Below are 10,962 nucleotides of genomic sequence, written 5' to 3' on the forward strand. Positions count from 1 at the left end.
TGACTTCTCTCAGTGACAGTCTGAGATGTGGAACTGGAAGATGAAATAAACCCTTTCATCCCCAGGCTGCTTTTGGTCATGGTGTTTTATCACAGCGATAGAAACCCTAACTAAGAGAGAGGGGGTTTGGAGTGTCCCTATGGGCTCAGGCTAGAGGGGGTTTGGAGTGTCCCTATCGGCAATTGCAGCTAACAGAAGAATGAGCTGCAAAGATGTCCTTGTCTCAACCCCCAGCACCTGGGAATATATTTTAGTAAGTTAGGTGTATATAAGAGAGTGAAAGGGGGGCCAGTGTTAGCGCTGTTAACCAGAGCTGGCAGAGAGGGGGCGGAGAGAGAGATGCAGGAGGACTCAGGAGATGTAAAGTTGGGTAGATGCTGCACTGGTTTAGAAGATGGATGGACGTAGGGACCACGAACCAAAGAATTCAGGGCCCTCTGGCACCAGGAAAAGGCAAATGAGGGGCTCCCCCTAGTGGCCGTATGAGGAACGCACAGCCTGGCAACACCTTGGTTTGGGAATTTTGACCCAGAGCTGTAAAGTCGTAAACCTGTGCTGCTTTAAGACAGACTTTATACCCGTGACTGCAACTACGAGCTGTGATCTTGAGTAGATACGCTGCTGGTCTGGTCAGTGGGCCCCGCTAGAGGCGGGGTCCCGCAGACTGCGGTGCCTGTGCAGACCTGAACAGAGTGGGGACAGAAGTGGCCACAGGGAGGGCTCAGCAACAATGAGAGACCAGCCCTCAGAGAGAAGCCTCAAGAAGTGAGGGTACTGAAGGCTTGGCTGTCAGCTTGTAGAATGTTGGAAGGTGATAGACCCTCAAGAGATGGCACCCAGCCCCTTCCTCTCGCTCGTTCTGCCCCTCTCTGCCATCGGTGTGCAGTTCTGCCGTGCACTCCCACCATGTTGTACTGTCCCCGGCTGGACTACCGGTGGGTGCCACCACGCCCACTTCTGATCACCTCTGTACGGCCCTACCTCCCAATGCCATCAGTGTGGCAGTTAAATTCAAGCTGAGTCCCACTGTGGTGGCTCACACCTGTGATCCCCGGCAGAAGGGCCACCGAGGGTGGGAGGTTATCCTGGGCTACATAGTGCATTGCAGGACAGCTGGGCTAAAGAGTGAGACATTGTCTGCAAAAACAAACTAAACAATAAAAGCGATGTCAATGTGAGTTTGAGAGATGACATCCAAACCACAGGAAGAGACAGTGCTATGTCACTCAAGGAGAAATGAGTTTGTCGGCGATTTTATCATTGTATAAATGAGTATATGTAGTAGACTACCTGTTATACACACGTACACACACACACAGAGACAGAGAGAGAGAGAGAGAGACAGAGAGAGAGACAGAGAGAGAGACAGAGAGAGAGAGATACAGAGAGAGAGAAAGAGAATAGTGCTCCTCCTAGGGCCACTATGAACAAAACAACCTGAGATTAGATTAAGCTCAAGAGAAAACAATGAACTCAAAAGTCATGATAAAGTGATAAAGCCGCGTGGAAGCCTTTAATCCCAGCACTCAGGAGGCAGAGGTAGGCAGATCTCTGTGAGTTCGAGGCCAGCCTGGCCTACATGAGCTAGTTCCAGGACAGGCTCTAAAGCTACAGCAAAACCCTGTCTTAAAAAACAAAAACAAAAGCAAGCAAACAAAAGCCATGATAGGGGTCAGCGAGGAGGCTCAGCGGGTGAAGCACCTGCTCTGTATGACCACACTGACTCAACAGAATTATCCTGTGACCTTCACATGTGTTCCGTGGCATGTGTGTGCTCCTCATGCGGTCCACACACACAAATAAGATGTGATAAGTTAGAACTACATAAGGCTGCTGCATAACTATTTGGAATAAAGTTATTTTTAATAAGTAGAGAGCACACTTTAAAATAATGCAAAGCACATGTAGACACACACATCTATATATACACATATACATAAATATGTATATATTAAGACAGCATCTCACATAGCATAGGCTAGCCTCAAACTTGCTATACAGCTAAAGATAACCTTGACCTTCTGATCCTTTTGCCTCCACATGACCTACCCTGACCAGATTTGTTGGTTTATTTTTTTTCCAATGTTGAGTTCAAACCCAGGGTTTGTAGCATGCTAGGCGAATAGTCTAACCACAGAGCCACATCTCTGGCCCCATACGTGCTATGGTTTTAGATTCCTGGCAAAGGGCTGTAGGTGTGTTTATAGCACATGGTAAACCCACAAGTGGTGCTGTGTGCAGCAATGACAGACAGCTCCGGCGTCACTAGGGGATAATGGCTCATCTCATGACATTCTTTTAGGTCCAATATTGCATATGTGGCCTGTCATTGACTCGATGTGGTTATGTGGCTTGAGACCGTACCAGGTCATTTTGCACGGATACATATAGATGTGGTCCACACGTTCCTGCTCCTCCAGCCACGTAGATGCCAGTCTTCCCATCCCAGCTCCTCTTCCTGCCCCTTAGTGTTGTCATGCCACATCAACCCCAGAGATCATCTTACATTCTTGTGTAAGTACATCAGCACCATCCCATAATATTCCACAGCATGGCTAGACTAGATGAGCGTTCTACCACCGAGCTACATTTAAAGTAAGCCACAGCTTTATAGCTACATCTTACTTTCAATTATTAGCTAATTTCAGGAATCCCTGGATCAGGCTCAGTGGTGGGTAAGACTCCAGGAATGCCACCTTTGCTTTTAAAAAAAAGTAGATAATTTTATGTGGGTATTTCACCTGCACATATGTCTGTGTACCACATGAGTGCCTGGTGCCCAGGGAGGACAGAAGAGGGCTCATGATCCTCTGGAGCTGGAGTTGCAGATGGTTGTGAAGTGATGTGTGGGTTCTGGGAGTCAAACTTTTGTCTACTGGAAGAGCAGTCAATGCTCTTAACTGCTGAGCCGTCTCTCCAGCCTCTTCTCTTTTCTTCTACAACTCAAGCCTTTCTCTTGGCTTCTTGAGAGCCATCTTGGGTGTGAAATGGAACGCATCACAGGGTGCCTGGCCTTCAAGTCCTCACTATAAAATGGGGGTGGGGAATCCCTACAACTCTTCATATGTTTGCAGATAGCAAAGTCTGGAAGTTACATTACAGCAAGAATATATGTAACCCATAAAATATTGCTTCTTCTACAGAGTTCAGTCGGCTGTCCTGTATCCGTGCTCTCAGCAAACCTGTCCCCACCTCCCAACCCATCTCTGTTGATTCTTCTCACGTTGATGATACTGTGCAGTCAGAGCATAAGCCAAGAACGGAAGATCTGCTTACCCTAGACCATCACCTGGTGTGGGATGCAGGATTTGAAGGGAGCCCCCTTCCCTAAGGAAGCTGCCCCCAGGCACACGTGTACACACGCACGCACACACACTCGCACGCACATGTGCACAGTGCAATTAAAACTCTGGTGGGAAACTCTTCTGAAATGCCAACTGCTGTGGTTCCGAGGTACCTTTCTAAATCCAGTCCCCTCAGCCTACAGCAGTCATGGCTCATAGCGGAAACAGCAGAGCTGTCTCTTCCGCTTGCTCATTTGGGGATGAATAGGCTTCAGTCACACTGTGGAAAGCTTTAGCAGCAACAGAAGATCTTGCTCTTTGTTCTTCTGAGAACAGCAGCCTGAGAAGTGATTCCGGCATTCTTGAGGCTTAGCAGTTAACAGCAACAAACCCCACATTTTGCCATATTCTTCCTTTTTCTTGTCTTTTCTCTGTGAGATGATTTCACCGTGTAACTCTGGCTGACCTGGAGTTCACTATGTAGACCAGGCTGGCCTCAAGCTCAGAGATCTGCCTGCCTCTGCCTTACAAGGACTGGAACTAACTTTACTTATTTATGTGCATGTCAACACACATGGGAGCACCCTCACGTGTGCATGCATGTGTGGAGGCCAGAGGACATCCGCAGGCATCATTTCCCAGGTACCATCCATCTTCTTCTTGAGCAGGCGAGGCTGGCTGTCCAGTAAGCCCCAGGGATCCCCCTGTGTCCCCTCCCAAGCACTGGGATTACAAATGGGTGCTAAAACACCCAGCTTTTTTTTTTTAATGTGAGTTCTAGGAATGGAATTTGGGTGCCAAGCCCTTTACTAATTGAGCTAACTCCTCAGCCTGATGGAAGGTATTCTAAGTTAGTTCTCAACCTTCCGAATGCTGCATCCTTCTAATACAGTTCCCCATGTTGTGGTGACCCCCAACCATAAAGTTTTGTTTTGTTTTTAAGATTTTTTTCCCAGGGAGATGTCATTTTATTTTATTTTTTTAAATTTATTTATTTCTTTATTAATTAATTAAAGATTTCTGTCTCTTCCCCACCACCGCCTCCCCTTTCCCTCCCCCTCCCCCAATCAAGTCCCCTTCCCTCGTCAGCCCAAAGAGCAATCAGGGTTCCCTGCCCTGTGGGAAGTCCAAGGACCACCCACCTCCATCCAGGTCTAGTAAGGTGAGCATCCAAACTGCCTAGGCTCCCACGAAACCAATAGGTGCAGTAGGATCAAAAACCCATTGCCGTTGTTCTTGGGGTCTCAGTAGTCCTCATTGTCTGCTATGTTCAGCAAGACCGGTTTTAACCCAGGCTTTTTCAGACCCAGGCCAGGTGGCCTTGGTGAGTTCCCGATAGAACATCCCCATTGTCTCAGTGTATGGGTGCCCCCCTCGCGGTCCTGAGTTCCTTGCTCGTGCTCTCTCTCCTTCTGCTCCTGATTTGGACCTTGAGATTTCAGTCCGGTGCTCCAATGTGGGTCTCTGTCTCCTTTCATCGCCTAATAAAGGTTAATATTCAGGAGGATGCCTATATGTTTTTCTTTGGGTTCTCCTTCTTATTTAGCTTCTCTAAGAACCCGAATTATAGGCTCAATGCCCTTTATTTATGGCTAGAAACCAAATATGAGTGAGTACATCCCATGTTCCTCTTTTTGGGTCTGGCTTACCTCACTCAGGATAGTGTTTTCTATTTCCATCCATTTACTTACTATATGTATGCAGTGTTCTGCCTGCAATATATATACTTGCAGGCCAGAGGAGGGCGCCAGATCTCATTACAGATGGTTGTGAGCCACCACGCGGTTGCTGGAATTGAACTCAGGACCTCTGGAAGAGCAGCCAGTGCTCTTAACCTCTGAGCTGTCTCTCCAGCCCCCATAAAGTTGTTTTTGTTACTACTTCATAACTATCATTTTGCTACTGTTATGAATTGTAATGTAAATATTTTTGGAGATTGAGGTTTACCAAGGAGGTCACAACTCATAGGTTGAGAACTACTGATATAGATAGACATTGTCCAAGGGAAGGAAGGGCCTGAGGAACACATTTCTTTGTGTGTGTGTGTGTGTGTGTGTGTGTTTTTTTTTTTTAACTTGCACTTCAGTGATTCACTGGGCCACCTCCAGCGTTGGTTTGCAGAACTGATTCTACCTTGGGCCAAATCGGAGGAATTAGACAGTCATCTGTCGCCACACTGTGGCGGTGGCGAGAACCGCACGTGTCTTGCTCTAGCTGGCCAGCCAAGAGGAGGAATTTTGTATTTTCTGGGTCCTGCGGCTGAGAAGGGGAGGAGCTTGAACTCAGGGAAGCACAGAAAACCCTTGCCTGGCACGCGACTCCTTTGCCCTTCCCTTGGTGTGGAAAGAGAAGAACCCCAAACTTCCTGATCATGAGCTTCCCTGCTGTGCCCAGTCACACAGTCCTGATTCTCCAAGTTTTCAGTTGATTGCAGCCTGCCCAAGGAAAGGGCCGCCACTGCCCCTGTGGTGGGTATAGAAAATATGGAACAGACTGATAGGCAGTGAGGCAAAAGACACACAAATCTTTTATTTTGATTTTTTTTTTGAGACAGTGTTTCTCTGTGTAGCTTTGAAGCCTGTCCTAGAACTCGCTCTGTAGACCAGGTTGGCCTCGAAGTCACAGAGATCCACCTGCCTCTGCCTACTGAGTACTGGGATTAAAGGCATGCACCACCACCTGGCTTTTTGTTTGTCTTTGAGACAAGGTTTCCCTGTGTTGCCCTAACTGTCCTGGAACTCTAGACCAGGCTGTCTATGAGCTCACAGAGATCATCCTGCCTCTGCCTCTCGACTGCTTGGATTAAAGGCATGAACCAACACCACCTGGTTTACTTTTTAATACAGATCTCAGGTTCTGGCCTCAACTTTGTCAGGAAACAAAGGATGGCCTTGAACTCCTGATCCTCCTGCCCCCACCTTCCAAGTGCTGGGTTACAGGTACGTGCCGTGCCGTCATTCCCAGTTTTATGTGGTGCTGGGGCTAGAAGCCACGGCTTCCTACATACCAAGGAAGAACTCCATCATTCAAGACCGTCTGAGTGCCAGGCCTGGAACACAATGCCCAGTGCCCGTGTTGTTGCCATTGTCACCCAGACTCTTTCGAGCCTGGACTTCTTCATGTACAGTCTCCTTGCCGCCTGTCCGAGGCTCTTCCCTGCTTCCTCTGGATCAGACTGTACAGGTCTGACCACCCGGCTCAGAAGAGCCCATGAGATACTTGTGGGGCACAAAGGACTGCCAAACCAGGAGTTCTCACCTGTCTGGGAAGGAGAGTGGCGTGTGGGAATGGCAGAACCTATGGGCACAGGCCAGTGGAGGTGTCAAGAGGGATCACCAACCAAAAATAGCCTCTGTTTATGTGACTCACTTCCCTTCCTTCTCCCTTTCACCCAGCCCTTCCTTCTTCCTACTAAAAAACCACATACATGGTTTTAAGTGGTGGCGCAGTCTCAAAGTGACCTGGAGTCCAGTTTATGCATGGATGTCAAAACCATATGAGGAAATACCATCAGTTTCAGAGATAAGGACACCCGGGTGCTGGGTATAGTGACCCACGCCTGTAATCCCAGCACTTGGGATCAGGAGTTCAAACTTATTCTTGGCTACATAATTAACTAAGGAGCCAATGAACATAGGGACAAGAGGTGGAGGTGTCGTGGTGGCTTCCTGAAAGTGACTCTTGCGGGGTGAGCAGAGTCTTATAAGTGGAAGTGGGCCCAGCGACCTAAGAAAGGAGTTTAAGTCCATGTGTGCATGGAGGAGGTGTGTGCTACCTACTCTCAGAACCCAGGATGTGGAGAGTGCTGAGAAACCAGACCAGAGAGGAAAGACCAGCTCACAGGACAGCTTGGGTGGCATGAGGTGGCATGTACCTGCTTAGATTTTTATTTGTAAATGATCTGAAGGCACTGGGAATTTATTTTTAATGTTCAAAACTACAGAGAAATATTCATTGTAGAAAAATCAGAAAAGAGCCTAGATACATGGCTCAGCAGCAAAGAACATTGCCTGCTCTCCACAAGGCTCTGGGTTTATTCCCAGCATCCACACAGTGGCTCGCAACCATCTGTAACTACAGCTCCAGGGAATCTGACGCCCTCTTCTGGCCTCTGAGGACACAGCACACATGCGGTGGACTATACATGCAGGCAAACAGTCAGACACACAAAATGAAGTAAAAGTAAAAAAAAAAAAGCCTCAATGCTGGAAAATAGAGAAGAAAAGAAGAGCCAAGCCATGCTCCTGCTCCTTGAGACTTAAAACACCTTTTCTGTATCTTTTGAAACGGTCTCTATGCTGTTGACTTAGTTATAGCCAGCTACGATGACTCACCCCTGTAACTTCAGCACTTTGGAAACTGAGGTAGGAGGATTGCTGCAAGTTTGAGGCCAGCCAGGTCTCAAGAGTGAGATGCTGTTTCAAAAAGCAAGCAAGCAAAGAAACAGACAACAGAATAAGCAAGCCTCTTAGTTACCATGCCCTCTTCTCAGGCCCCCATTCTCACATTCACACCCCTGTTTTCTATCCTTCTCTCCTTCCCTAGCTTGTATGTTAACTGTCCGCAGGACTCCAGATGCTGCCATGACCCCAGGGATGGGGAAGTGAAGGAGGTAAACAAGAGTCCTGCTCCCCAGCTTCCTCTTCTTCCGCCTACTGCTTGTCGCCAACAACAAGCTTCTGGTGGTGGTTGCCACGCAGAGTGCCCACGTGCCTTTGGAGGAATGAGCTAGGAGAAGCCTGGAGCAAGCCAGATGGCTGGGGGGCGGGCGGGCTGGGCAGGAGCGCTTGCCATGGTTTTGAGTTTGATTCTCAGAAGCCACGTAAGAAAGCTGGATGCAGTGGTGCACATCTGTAATCCTACCACTCTACTGTGAGATGGGAGGTGAAGACAGAAGAATGTTTTAGAAGCAGAAGTATTGGATAGAAATATATCTTGATTCCACAATAAGCAGAATGCATGTGGCTTTCTGTGTATGCTCCACCAAGCATGATGTCCTCCCCATCAAACCCGTCACTCCATTCCAGGTCATACTGTCTCTGGTCAGCCCATCCTCTCTTTGTGGTCAGCAAAGTGTCCTCCCGCAAAGTCTTCAAGGTGAAGGTTCTGTATGTCATTTAGGTGTGCAGGGAACACTTCAAGTTGGACCACCCCCACCCCCATAGTTGTTCCGTGGGATCAATTGAGACGGTATTCACTGATCGTGGCTGTCCTGTGCAGGGTGGAGGAGCTACGGCGCCTCTGTGGGTTTGATGGAGGACAGTGCTGGTTTCTGCCTCTGTGGGTCTGATGGAGGACAGTGCTGGTTTCTGCCTCTGTGGGTCTGATGGAGGACAGTGCTGGTTTCTGTTGTCCTAGCAAGACTATCCACTGGAGTTTTCCAGGGTTAGCTGCTGTGGGAAGCAGACAGTGGCTTGCCAGTGGCTCACCACAGGGACATCACCAAATGAGTCCTTGGAAGAAGACACATCAGAGCATCCCCTCTCCTGTGTAAACAAGAAAGCTGATGACAGGTGACACCTTACTTCATCTTCAATCACCTAGATCCATGACTATGACTGATGGTTAAGAATAATTATGTTCAAGATGGAGGCTCATTCAGCCATATGCAGGGGCCTCTTGACAGGGAATTTGAGCTGTGACTAGTAGAATTTCTGCCACTTCTTTCTCCCAAGCCTGTGTTAGCAGTGCCCCACCTTCCTTTGGCTGATGCCATCAGAGGATACCCTGAAATGAAGACATACCCTCCCCAGAATCAGAGAGGGGACCCACGTTAACACCGGCGAGACAGTTTCCTAACCAATAGGTTTAAGGGAAAATTTGATAGCTAAATAAAGCCTCAATATTGATTGATTGATTGATTGATTGATTGGCAGGAATATGGCTTTTGGGCTTGTTATAAGCATCTAGAAAACAATGGTCACCCAGCCTTCAGCCAGTGTCCTCACAGAACCTTTTATTACAAAGAGGAACATTTCCTTATCCTGGAGGAGACTGAGCTGAGAGGCAGAGGGACGGCCAGGTTTCCAAGCCTGCATCCTGCAGAGAACTCACAACCACAGAATGTCTTCCGCAACCTGACTATCAGGTGTATGCAGCAGAGGGCATGCTTTGGTGTGTGTTCTGATCTCTCGTGATGTGTAACTGTTGAGGGAGGACGAGAGAGCAAGGAGCTGCTATGTTCACACAGACTAAGGGGCAGGACCTGGGCAGCGCGTGAATCGTCCAAGATTAGAGCTGGGTTTCAGCAAAGTTTGTAGTGCGGCCTCCTGCCCAACTGCCACAGCAAGACAGTAATGTTTTGTTGGAGTGTGAATTGGCAGAGGGTTATACCCCAGTGGCAAGGTGTTCCCAATCATCTTGTTGTTGATTGGTTTAAGGGTGCTCCATGAGTCTGGATCAGACCATGGAATTTCAAGGGAAGAGGGTCTCTTGGAATCTTCTAGAAGAGATGGCTCTTTTCTTTCTTGGAAGTCACTGGGGCTGAGTGTGATGACTGAATGCAATGTGCTCCCTGGGAGCAGGAAGAACCAATGTTAGGATGAAGATAATGATGAGGCGGCGGGCAGAAAACAGGAAGGAACTTGCGTCAGTCCACCCACACAGCCCAAATAAACCAGCTTAAGGTCCTGGGTAGCTAACGGTGAGAGCATGGAGGAAGTGGGGATGCCCTGAGACAAACACGTGAACAAGGAGGCGAGGGCTGAGGATGATCCGTGGAATGGGGAGAAAGGGACAGCCAAGACTTTTCAAGGAGGGGAAGCTAAATGTAAGACCCTATTGTGGTAGATTCAAAACTGCCTACCTATGAGCCAAGTAGAAACATGAGCAAAATGACAATGTTTAAAATATAATTGGGGGTCAGCGAGATGGTTCAGTGGTTAAGAGCATTGGCTGCTCTTGCAGAGGACCTGGGTTCAGTTCCCAGCACCTATATGGCTGCTCACAACCATCTGCAATTCCAGTTCTAGGGGATATGGTGCCTGCTTTTTGCTTCTGTGGCACCAGACATGCATGCGACACACAGATGCAAACAAAACACGCATACACACAAAATAATAACAAATTAATATTAAAATAGATGCAGTTTACGTTACTGCCAAAGATACCACACAGTGTGGTTACAGGACACAGAGGAACCACTCTGGAATTCAGCTGGGAGCTTCTCCTTGGAAGCTAATAGAGCAGGAAAGTGCCATGTAGGCATTTTGGGGGAGCCTTACCAAGTGGTAAGGTCAGTGGTCTTACCCAAATCTGGACCCTAAATATTACAATAGTAACCTCCTAGGCAAGATGGACTCACTGGTGCAATAGTGGCATTGCTGTCTGAGAGGTAAACAACCACCTTCTGCTTGAATTTGAGGTCTCTCCATGGGATGGAGTAAAATCTAGGTACTGCAAACTTGGTGAAAAACACTCTGATATTTTGCCAAGCAGACACATGGTCAAACTGCTTTCTGGATATTTGTGATCATATCTGTAGATTAGTGCTGGTCTTGGCCTTGGCCTTGGCCAGAGAAGGAACTCCTAACTGGTCAAAGGTCTGAGGATAAGTGACTGTGGGTGCTCATTCTTAAACATGGCATTGGAATCACCCTCTGCAAGGCCCAGGGAGCACTGAAGAAGGATGCTTTGTAGCAGGCTTTCTCAGCCCACCGGCCCCCAAATCACGACATGG

The sequence above is a fragment of the Alexandromys fortis genome, unplaced genomic scaffold, assembly GCF_014885135.2.
Source record: "Alexandromys fortis isolate MF-2015 unplaced genomic scaffold, M_Fortis_MF-2015_v1.1 scaffold_39, whole genome shotgun sequence".
Classification (NCBI taxonomy): Eukaryota; Metazoa; Chordata; class Mammalia; order Rodentia; family Cricetidae; genus Alexandromys; species Alexandromys fortis.